General features: G+C 45.0%; 1 protein-coding gene across 1 annotated transcript in view; it reads left to right on the plus strand.

The window, feature by feature from the left end:
• Positions 1 to 1,403: 1,403 nt before the first annotated feature.
• The window catches only part of GLI3 (GLI family zinc finger 3), a 270,462-nt gene continuing 259,658 nt past the window's right edge, over positions 1,404 to 12,207 (plus strand). Inside the window, exon 1 of the mRNA XM_012654529.1 lies at positions 1,404 to 1,455. The gene's annotated coding sequence lies outside the window, so the exon portion shown is untranslated. The remainder of the gene's footprint in view (positions 1,456 to 12,207) is intronic.

A 12,207-nucleotide genomic window follows, 5' to 3' on the forward strand; every position in this document is an offset into this window, starting at 1 on the left:
TCAGTTCCCTTAAAAATCCTCCAGTTAAGCAGCTGAATCTCAAAATGCTCTTCAAATCATAATAGCTAATCATTCATCCACCCACTCTCTTCCTTCAGTCAAGACACTCAGCGACTGCACACAAGCGCACCGTGAGCTCGGGGCACTTCTGGCTGGCTGGGTGGGTAGACTATCAGCTTACCGAGAAACAAGGGATTCTGCAATGTCACAGGGGTTTCTTTTCTTTCTTTCTTTTTCTTCCTTTGTCCCCCCCTGTGAACTCCTCTTTTAAGTTAAAGGTCCAGGTTGGGTACATTGAAAGGAAGCAGATGAATGTGGACCGGCCGGTTGAGGAAGGAGGGAAAATGATTTTTACTAGTATGGGCCTCTGCAAATACATCAGGGACACAGACACTTCGTAGCTCAAGGAAAAGCACCACGTTAGCGTCTAGGCTCCAAGCCCCGGGTCTTTGTTTTTGTGTCCTTTATAAAGTGGCCCAGGGGACAGCAGGCTGTGTGGTGGGAGTTCCCACTTTCCAGATTTGGCCCCAAGGGCAGATGAGTCCGGAGGAGAGGAAAACCCTGAACTTCCAGAAGCATCATCCCGCGAGAGAGGGAGTTTCGGGGTTGGCCTGGGGAAATGTAAAACAAGGAGAGGGGAAGCCAAGGGGGGTGGTGGTGGTGATCTGTGAGGCCTTGAATAAACCGGAGTCCCAGCCCAGAGCGAGCGGGAGGAAGGGGAGAGGAGAGGCTGGGTGGGAGAAGGTGGGCGCAGGCAGCACGCAGCCCGAGCGCCAGGCTGGGGGGCGTCCCGGCTGTGTGGCGAGCGCGGCGGGGAGGGCGCCCGTGACATCACACCGGGGCCCCCTTCTCCTCGCCGGGTGGGTGGGGCCTCGGCGCGCCGGGCGGGCGCAGGGTCAAGGAGGGGGAAGAGGAGGAGCAGGAATGAATGTGTCTGTGTGAAGACCAGGGAGGGGCGGAGGGGGCGGAGGAGGCGGAGGGTGGGGAGGGAGCGCGCGCGTGGCTCGCGGCGCCTGTGCTCCCCCCCAGCCCCCGACCCCGGCCCGCGACGCGCCGCCTCCTCGCCAACGCCGCCCGCGTCGCAGCTGGGACCCGCTGGGGGCTCGGGGACCCGGCGGGCGGGGGAAGCGCGGGCCCCCGGCGCGGCCTGGAAGGAGCGAGAAAGCAAAAGTAAGGCGAGCAGCACTCCAAGTTTTCCCAACTTCGCCCCCTGCGGCGGCAGGCGTCCTGCTGCTCAGCGCGTCCCCTCCAAGCCGAAGAGTGGCAGAAAGAAAAGGGACGGGGCGGGGGCGGGGGCGGGGGAAAAGGGAGCGCAAGGGAGAGAGGAGAGTCCGGCAACATCTGTTAAAACTTGGGGGAGGAGGAGCGCAGGGAGGAGGAGGAAGAGGAGGAGAGGCGGAAAGGAGGGATCGCGCGGGAGGGAAGCGCAGAGCCGAGGGACAACTTTTCCACCCTGTGAGTAGCGCAGGCAGCGTGGGGTCGGCGTGGGGGGCTCCTCCACCCAGCGCGGGGTTCCAGGCCGGGATGGGACTTTCTTCCAGAAAGTCGATTGGATGCCTGGAGAGGCATACGGTGGGGGGTTTCTTTCTTTCTCTTTCTCCTCCCTCCCGCGGTTGAACCAAATCAGAACTGTCACTCAGGGCCTGTGAGTCAGAAGGGATCGGATTACACGATCCCTGAAACTGATGCCCGAGCTGCACGAGCGGGAGGGAGCGGGCAGGGGCAGCGCCACCGGCGCGCTCGCACACTCGCACTCGCGCACACTCGGCGCTCCCACTCGCCCGCGCCGTTCTCCCGCCCTCCCCGCGCGCCCCGCGGCCGCCCGCGCCGCACCATGCCCGCGGCGGGCGCACCCCGCGCCCAGCCCGGCCGCTCGCGGTAGCCCGAGCCGCCCGCGGCCGCGCGGAGCCCGGAGCTGCCCGCCCGCGCCCCGTGCGCGGGTCTATGGGAAGTTCGGGGACTTGACAGCCGCCGCCGCCGCAGGTACGTCCCGCCCGAAGTTCTTTGTTTCGCGGGCCCCGCAGCCCGCTCCTGCGGCCGCGCCCGCGCCTGCAGGTCCAGAGGTGGTCCCCAAGGGGGGACGGGATGGGATGAAAATGGCTGTCAAAAAGGCGCTCAGATTTAGAGAGCCACCCGTTAGGCGTCGGAGCCAGTCTTTCATTCGCTCCCTGCTTCTTCAAGGTCCCTTTCCAAGTGTCTGACCCATCGGCCGTCCGGAGACGAACTAGAGAATTTCTTCGTTCTTCGTCCCGTTTGCCGCAGCGGCGACGGCGTCCCTCGCCTCCACCACACCCAAAGGGTTAAAAACTACGTTAGACCCCAAAGCTCCCGGCCCGTTCCTCCGCGCTGTTGCGCTCTGCTCCTCGGGCGTCCGGCGCGCACGGCCCTCCGGGTGGGCGGAAGGAGGCGGGCGGCGAGGCGGGCGCGCGCGGGGACCGTCGCTGCGGGGGCTTTCTCCATTCTGGGCTTCACTTCGCAGGGTGTGGGGGATGGAGAGAGGCGCGCCTCCGTGGTCTTAGAGGAAAAGTGAAAGTTCTATCATCTGTGTGTGATTTGGGATTCTCTTTTATTTCTTTTCCTTTCCAGGGGCAGCGCACTCAGACACACAAAAGTAACCGTGGCCCTTGCAATGATCATTTAAGAGGCCGCATTTACCCAGAGCAGAGTTGGGTAGGAATCAGTGCAGGGGACTGTTGCTTTCTTGAGTAGCAGCGGGAGGAGGTGGAGAGGGTGTAAATATTGACCCCAAACTTGGAGCGTTTGTGAAGCGACTTTTTAAGCAGATTGCCAGAAGCGGACGCTCCACTCTACTCCCGGCCTTTTACCCTTTCCCGAACTTTGTGCTCACGTTCTGGATTGCACCTCCTTCAGTAAGATGCCATCCCCCTAGAGGCGCTGGACCCGGGCTTTCCTGGCCGACCCCGTGTGGAGAGAGGATTAAGGAGGTTTCCTCCGCCAATGGTCCTGGTCCCAACTTCTCATCTCCCGGTGTAGACTGCCCACTAGACTCTGGCCTTGGGTGCAGTGCTTATGGCCCTCTGCCAGTGTCTATGTACATATATTTATGTAAAACATTTTCTCCCAGCTCTTTGCCAGCTGTTCCACATTTTCCAGCTGCCACTTCAGTTTGAAATGATGGACTGTCCGGGTCTCTAAGTAAAAGAGCCGTTTAGTCAGAGGTATGGAGGGCCGGCCGCGGTGCAAATACATGGCACTGCCATTAGCCGGCTCATATTATTAGTTCTAAAAAACACCTCCTGCTCTTCTTTTCCTCTCCTCTCTCTCCTCCCCAATTAGTCTTTCCAGAGCACAATATATACACTTCGCTGAAAATTCAAGTAATTAGGCCTTTCCCTCCTAAATGTGATTTTGTACAGAATTTGTACGAGGCCATTTTTTAGATCCCTGAAATGTATGTCTGGTGGAAATAAATTAACTTTTGAAAATAAAAAGGTTCCAGCTTGAGTGCGTTGGGCATGGCTGGTGGGGCGCCTGTGCCGTGGCCATCTGAAATGAGCTCACTTCAGTCTATTCAAGGCAGGAACTATTCATCCTCCCCATGTTACACTTTTTGTGTTGTTTGATGTCTTAGCATATTATAGACCGAAATCTTCAAGAATTGGCCTAAAGTATTAATTTTGAGTATTTATGTAATTGCTCGGTAATTTGAATAGGTGCCTTATTGATTGATTCCTGTAATTATTTCATTTAGGTTTTAAATTAAAAATTAATAATAGTCTGACAGTTTCCTAATTACATGTGTCAAGATTATTTTGAAAGAGGAAAATGCTATGTTTTAAAATAGGGAAAAATCCTTAAAATCTCTCTATTTTTTCTGGAGCAGAATAGCATTTCAGTCAAGGGGATATATTAAAGCAATGGTGATTGCTTTTAACAATGTAAACTCTGTGAAGTATCTAAAGAATTTGTTTATGCTGGGAAATATTGGTCTTAACAACCTGGTACACAAACACTTTGGCCAGTTAGACTATATTCAAACTTAAAACAAACATGAAATAACATTTAAATTAGTTGTAATAGCATGCTTATACAGAGTAGAGAGTTTATTTTATACTAAAAGCTATTTAATTAGAAACTCCCCGCCTAAGGGGAGATCCTTTCAGGGTATGTAATTCTTAAAGTCAGCCTAGGGAAGCTTTGGTTTAAGATGCATGAATGAGTCCAATGTGAGAGGTGTCTGGTGAAATTTCACACAAGCAGCAACACTTTAAAAGATATAGATTGTATTATTGTTAATAGGCTAGTAGGTCCAACTGAGATGCCTACCAATTCCTGGTGCCTTTAACATACTTACGTTCCTTGATTGAACCCTGACATAAACACATTTCTATTGTATATCTAATTTGCAAAGGACCACAGACACAAATGAGAAAATTCAGTACTCATGAAAAATGGCTCTGTTGAGTTATTTCATTACTTATTTAATGAAAGAATCGTTAATTTATCAATTTGATGCCCAAGTCTAAAAGTTGGACTTTCCTTTGTTTCTTGGCCAGGGAAGTTTCCTTAATTACCTTGGTGCTGCAAGGGTTTCAGACTTCCTCTGTGCTTAGCCATTTAGAGGTCTCTCCTTCTATGGAGGGTATCCTGCTTTCTGAGAGCCCCCACCTCTTTTTTTTTGAGGATAGCATTTGGGAGCTTATGAAAGGAAACAATTTAATGATTCTTAGTGCATGCACTCACTTATATGGAGACAGTAATGTACTAAGAAAAACCAGTCTTAAAGGAAAAGTGAATCAATGAGTCATGAAATCCTCAAGAAAACCTTAGTAATGGAATGTTAATGCTTTTAGACTATAGTAGATTATCTTAAAAGTCAGACTTTTCTTCTTTATGCAATTGTTGTAAATCCTCAGCTAAAGAATTCTTTGAAGGGGGTTTTAGTTTTGCTGGCATTCATATTCTGAGGTCGGTTTGATTTGTTTTGGAAGATTCAAGAAATTTTCTGCCAACTTACATCATGAGAGACAATTAAAATGCTGAAATGACTATAGAGGAAACACATATGTATATGTATGTTTGTTAAACAAAAGATTCCACTGTAATAATGATTTCAGGTTGTCTTTTCATTAAAGCCTAGTAGGAGATGCTGCCCTTCACTTCATGTTGTCATTTTTCTAGATGAAAATTGATCTGTTTCTAGTTTCAAAGCAAATAAAGGGAGACAGAATAAACAACAACAGGGCAGGGGTACTGCTGCAAACTTTTTCTAGTACTTTCAGTGTATTTTTCATCTTTGCTTTCATTTGATGGGCCTGTGAAATAGAGCTGTAGACTGGCGAAGACTTTAAATGAAATTTCACACTTTGATGATTTTTTTTTAAACTTTGATATATTGACAGCAAAAGGAGCTGCAAAGCTTTTATATAACTTGAGCAGTAACGCCAAGCAGCAGTCAAACGTCTCTATGCATTTGTGTTTAACTGCAGAAGAAAAACATGTCCATGGGCAGTAGAGGTTCTTATCAACCCCCTAATCCCAGATCCCAGCAAACCTTGAGGGCATGCCTCAGATCTTGCTGAAATCACTGTAGACTCTCACAGTTTGCAGATTAAATATGCTATGTGTTCCTGGCTCCAACACAGTTTTATGAGCTCACTAAGCTTCCTGTTTTAAGATCCTTTTCTTAAGTTTTTAGGAGCTGCTAAAGGCAATGCTGTCTGGAGTAAGTGGTACTTGTTAATTTAGAGACACGTTAGATATTTCATTCTCTTTTTAAAAATTGCCAAAATTCTTATTTTTAAATTGAAAGGCTAGTTACTCAGGGAAGAAGGGGGAGAGCTGTTTGAAAGAAATTGGATGTTAAATGTGTTTGTAAGTGCATTTGATTGCAAACTTTACTTGGTGTCTCAATTGTTTTATGGCACTTTTCTTTTGCCTGGCCCCTGAAAATTAGACTTTTTTCACTTGTAATTCTAAATGCACTATATTTTAGTGCAAAATTTCTTAGCTACTCATTACCTCTGTGAGTGTTTTTTGGTTTTTTTAAATGTGAAAGTGTTTTTTGTTCTGTGTGTGTATATTTCAACCCGACAAAATGTCTCAGAAAATCTATGGCCTTCTAAAGAAGCTGAATGAAAAAGCCATTACATAGTTAATAAGGTGGCTTTGGAACATTTCAGCCCCCTCCTGAAAGGCAATATTGTGTTGAGCTCCACATCTGCATCTGTGGTATCGATAGTTGTGTCCTCATATATGGTGCTTTTGCATTTTGCATAAGAGTCATAATTAAAAAAGAAAATACTTACATCATTGTCCAACAACATGTCATATAATTCCCAAGAGAACCCAAGCCAATTTTGTGCTTAAAGGTTATTCAATGAATGAAATTGTGAAAGCCCATTTGTCAAAGTACTGCATGGTTTCTGTTAGTTTTCAAGCCCCAAATTCATTGTCTGCCTGGGCCCAGCCATTAGTCATCAGTGTATTAGTGCTGCCTTCAGGCCAGGCTGGCCAGCACTTCTTCACACCATTATAGCTTTGAAAGTGTACTCTGTCGACTTGTAGAATTACTGCTCTGATTTCCGCTTGGCTGGGTTTGAGGTAAGTCCCCTCCCTACCTTCTAGCTGACTGTAATCCTTGCTTTCTTTTAAAGCTCCTTTCCAGAGATTTAGGGGAAAACTTTCCTAAGGGCCGTGTTGGCATCATACTGTGGTTTTGTTGTGGCATGCACTGCACATATAAATTGTACCTGAAGTAAATTGGATTGATTGCTGGCCTGAAACAGCTAGAGGGTTTTTTTCTTTTCTTTTCTTTTTTGTTTTTTTGGAGGGGAGTGTGTGGCGAGTAGGGAGGTGGCATGGGACTACCTTTTGACCACAAGCGTTTGGTTGTGTGTTTGTGTCATTTTTATGCCACAAGATTAAATTGATTAAATAATGGGAGATAAGTGCAATTTTATTTAAATCTCTTTTGGAATAACTTCGAATTCAGCGTGACATTATATTTGCTTATTTTCATGCAGAAATTTTTAGCCTTCGCTTTGACTTTTTTTGAAGATTGCATAAAATGCCTAACAAGACTCCAGAGTGCTTTACGTTACAAACTATTGATTTTTACAAAAAGAGACTGAAAACTCACCATTTAGATGAAAGATAAGTTTCAAATTGCAGTAATGAAGGAATGAGGCAGTTAAACCCTGTTATTGATTTCATTTTGTGATATTTTTAAAAAGTATAATGCAGTCTGAAGAAAGTTATCAGTGTGTAGAGAAACCTCATCCAGCAGCTTAAGAATGAAGCCTTAATGACTAAGATGTATGCAGACCTGGAATCCAGGAGCCAGACATGTGGATCAGGCCATGCCACTCCAGGACAGTGTCTGCTGTTTGAACTGTGGATGCTGAAATGAAATTCCATACCAAAGAGTTTCACTGGGAGGGTACGTAGCTAGGTGTAGGTTGGCTTGGCAGTTTTGTACATCTAAGGGGTGAAAAATAAGACAGCTGAAGGATTTTTCTATTAATGAGCAAGGTTCACAGGATAAGTGGACCATGGTAATTTTTACTGAATAAGCCTTTCATTAAAAATCCTTATATTTTGAAAATGTTGCTTTTAAAATTGCAGTTAAAATTCAAGAACCAAAAGTTTAAAAATTAGGAGGATAAAGTATGGTGAATAGTACTTCACAAGAAAATATGTTAAGTACCTGTGGGAACTCTATAGATGATTTTAACATGCAACAGGTTATTGATCTTTGTGATAGCTTAAAAGTAAATTACTATTCACAGAACGTACACTCTACCCCCCCGCCCCCCCCCTTAAGCTTTACTGTAAAGACATACAGGATTCTAGGAACCTTTTATGACTATAAAAGTTCTATGAGAATAATTAATTTTTTTCTTCTACAAATGTGTGAAAATTTTTAATTCCCATAAGCTTCAGTGAAGTGAGACAAGGGAAATACTTGATCCGTCGTGATGTTTTCGTGATATATGTGGATTTAAGAGGAATATAGTTTTCATGAGCTTAGCCGATCTACATACGATAACTGACTTACAGATCTCCTTTTCTGTCTAAGAAGGACTGTTTGTATCCAGCTAATGCACACAAAGTGGGGGTGCAATGTGCTCCACATTATTGTTATTCTGTAATGGCACCTGCTACTCAGGCTGCTTCCTGCAGTGCCTAACCAAAGCACATGGAACTCATTTTATAATTTTGCAGAACTCAGAAATGGTAACAAGTATTAAATAGAGACCTCATACTCCCTTCAAATGTTTCTCATAAAGTACTTCTGGCTGCAGAGAAAGAGTAGCTGATAATCTTTTCTTTTAAATACACATGGCAGAAAAGTGAAACTGGCATTCGAGAATGTCATTTGTGATTTTAATGGTAGTAGCAATGATTACTTTCATGTCAAAGAAGCTTTTCAGTGGTTGAAGTTAGATATATGGATTTCTTTAAAGTTTTGATGTAGTTAATTTACTAAAACCAAATTTACTTAATCCATAGCCAGGCAATTCTTTCCCCTTACAGTAATTCAGTTCCCTTTAGAGTAATTCCAGTTTGGGATGTCTGTCATGAATACTGCTTATCTGAGATTAGGAGCATCAGAAATGTAGGAAAGAAAGACTGAAAACAATAGGAGGCAGATTTGGGGAACCCTCTGGGCTACCAATGGCAACTTGGGGAGATAGCAGCTTTCTTATTTGCAGTTAAGGCTTTAGGCTTTCCTGATGATGAAAAAAAAATCATATATAAAGGTAGAATAATTGTACATGAAAAAATACTATAGTTAAAAATTTATGAAGATTTCATTAAGAACTTATGAAATTGGGCTTCTTTTCTTGCAGAAAAAGTAAGGCAGTACTGACAGGGAAGGGAGAGGAAGCCTTAGAAATCTTGGGAACTGTTGGTGTGTTACAGAGGTTGTGCATGTCTAATTGATTTTAAGTTCAGAAAGATATTTCGAACACAAGGAAGTGTCAACCACATTACAAACCTATAAAAGCTTTTCTACAGTGCATGATTACATGAAATCCACTGAAATGTTTTAAATTCCCTACATTTTGCTCATTGAAACTCAAGACTATTTCTCACTTCCAGGATTGATCAAAAAGTTAAAATCAGCATTAATTTGTCCTTGTTTTTGTAAAAAAAAGTTGGTCTTCCTAAAGGATTGTTTTGTTTTGTTTTGTTTTTTAGGAAATTAGTTATTTAACAGGTATGGTAAGGTGAATGTTTAATAGGAACTTTACGGAAACTGTTGCTCCAAGAGTAGCATCTTGAAGTAGCAGCTGATCTACTAGTTATAAAAATGGAGGGGAATGTCACTCTTCAGTTATACAGGGAAGGCTGCCTCAGAAATCCTTACACAGGCTGGTTTCTTCTGGGTATTTAAAACATTAGCACATCAGGGAGATCATTGAGCTTATCAATATATAGGCAGGTGCAAACAAATGTAATTTCTCCAGAAGAAAGCCTTCTTCCCTTAGAGTAATAGTTCCCCTAGACTACACAGAGTAACTTCTCACTTAAGGCCTAATCATGGTGTTGTTAATAGCATTGCCTTGCCTACTGGAATGTCTTCTCTTTTTGATCTCTCATTTCCAGTAGCTGTTTTACCCTATCAGAAACTGATCATTTATCATTAATCAGGCTTTTAACTTAGTTGTTTTAAATCTTTAAATACATTAAGAAAAAAAAATCAGTTATTATTGCCCAAGTTCAGGCAACTTAAAAATAAACCAACTGGATTAGGGAAATAAATGAAGTCTCCTGTTCAGAAAGGATGCACTATCAGTTTATAACTACTGCTTCACTTCAACCCAAATTAGAAAGTAGTTTCATTCAGTTGAAACACCATCTTAAACGTTGGCTCTAGCATTGGTGCTTTCTTTTTAAACATTTAAGTGTTTAAATGACAATGGAATCCTGCTTGCATGGAGGTGGGAGGTTTCACTGCAGAGACCTGCAAGGGGAAAGGCTGATTTTTGTACATGTACCCAGAACTGTGACTTTTCATGCTCTTTATTTACTATATAAAGCCTCTGGTGATTAAGGTGGAACTTTGGGACTCCATTATAAGGGCCTCTATCAGAGACAATGAGGCAATGTGTCTGTGCCTTAACCATTCACAGCACCTGGATCTATTTATGGCAACTAATGAAGAAAAACATATTTGAAGGCCAGGTTAATAGATGGTGAGTTAGAAGCACTGTGAGTGAAGTACACACCCATTGGTTTCCTGAAGACTTTTCAAGTGTTCCCCAGTGTTTTATTATAGTGCGACACACAGGGTGTTGCATTGCAAAGTACCTGGAAAGCTGCACCTCCCTGAATTCAGCTGGTTAAAACAGCTGTGTGAATGCAACCAGGGCCGTCCCCTGCAAGTGTTTTTAAAAAATTTTCCTGGGCCAAGTGTAGAGAGAGTTTGCAAAATGCCCGTGAATATTCCGGAGGAGCAGGGTGACCGTTCTGATGGGGATCCATAGGGCCGCTCCTCTGCGCTGGAGGGGAGACTGCCGGGCTTCGTGGGCGCTGGAGACACCCGCATCCCCGTCCCCGGGTGTTTTTCCCGTTCCCGCGGCCTGGCTGGCGGAGGTGCATTGTCTCCCGGAGGGCTGCTGCAGCAACGCGTGGATCCCAAGTGGGGCCTGGGAGCACCCGTTTTGCCCCCAGACACGCAGCCTTTTCGGAGGAATTCAGCATGCTCGGTTTGCTGGCGCACTGATTGGGGCGCGCCGGCCGGGAGCTCGCAGCGTGGACTGCCCCGCGCTGATGTAATGATGATGGATGCGGCGACACTGCGCTGCAGACGGCGCTGCGCGGCCCGGCGCGCTCGCTAATGAACCCACCGCGCCACCGCAGCCGCCGCCGAGGGGACCCGGAGCAGGGGACTGGGCTCCGCGCGGGGAAAAGTGGTGAAAAACATCCATTGCCACCGTTTGAGGGAACCAGAACCTGAAGGGAACCCGACAGGAAAGCGCAGAGGGAGCTTTCAAACAAAATTGGCCATCACCATCCAACCTGATCAAAACAATTAGCATAATCAGTGGGAACTTACCTTTGTAATAATGCAAGTTTCTGTTTTGGGCTACCCACGGGCTCCCGCCCTCCCCCATTGCAGCTCTAAGTGGCGACTATAAGGGGACGTCCAGGCTTTTTGTGTGCAAGTGCTGTTTATTACGTAGGTCCCCACAAGAATTCAGCAGGTCCTTCTCTTGCTCACTTTCAAATGCGAACGTGCACTATAGCATCACCGGGTCAATGGCTCCAGGAAGCTTTAAATGCCTTGTTTTGTAGGAGGCTGAGGCAGGTTCAGATTTATAATTTAGAAAGAAAAGATCCACCTGCAGGCAGGTTGCTAGTGGGAGAGGGATTAGATTTAAAATAGGGTCTGGAATTAATTGTGTCCTGGGTTTAGGCCTCAGGGAAATTACAAAAGGTTCAGGGATAGTTGAATGGGAAAAAGCCTTGACTGTTTGCTTTCAGGAAGGAATGTTTATCCGTCCTTTTACCTATGAAACTTCAAGCTCTAGGAGGCATATGCTATTAGAACAGTTTTCCTTGGTTGCAGTTTTTTTTTTTCCTTTCCCCTCATACAGTCAAGCTGCTGGGACTCAGACATCCGCTACAAACATTTTTTTTTTTCTTAAGCATGAAAAGTCAAGGGGCATGCCAGCAAATCTTGCATGTAATGTTTCGGTAGTGAAAGGGATTGAAGGAGAACAGTGTGGAGTTGTAAGCAAAGAAACTATATAGGGGGAAAGAGTCTCATTTCATTCATATCTGAAAAACAGTGGCATGTTCTCCTCAGAGAAAAGTCTTTGAACTGAAGCAGAACTTAAAATTTTCCGTTAATATTTAAGTTCTAAATAAGTTAGGTTTTAAAGAGTGCTGTGGAGCCACTGCCCTAGTTATGTTTCAGGATCATCAGGAATTTCTGCTGTTCCTACTGCTTTAATGCATCGATTCAGAACAAGTTTCCAAACTCCCCTTACTATTCTATGAAAAATCCACCACCACAACTAGAAGCAGCCACCCTTTTCTGCTCACTGACTCTTCATGCACAGTTTGATGAGGTGTGGGCGTCTAGAATGTTAAAACTTTCTCTTTTATGACTGACAGGGACAAAGTTGTAAAATAAGCTGATATAATTTATAGGAATGTACAGGAAGCAGATGTCTGCCTTGGCAAGTTGCCATCTTTATAGCCCGGTTCCAAGCATACACCACACTTTTA

Source organism: Propithecus coquereli, unplaced genomic scaffold (genome assembly GCF_000956105.1).
Source record: "Propithecus coquereli isolate 6110/MARCELLA unplaced genomic scaffold, Pcoq_1.0 Scaffold441, whole genome shotgun sequence".
NCBI lineage: Eukaryota > Metazoa > Chordata > Mammalia > Primates > Indriidae > Propithecus > Propithecus coquereli.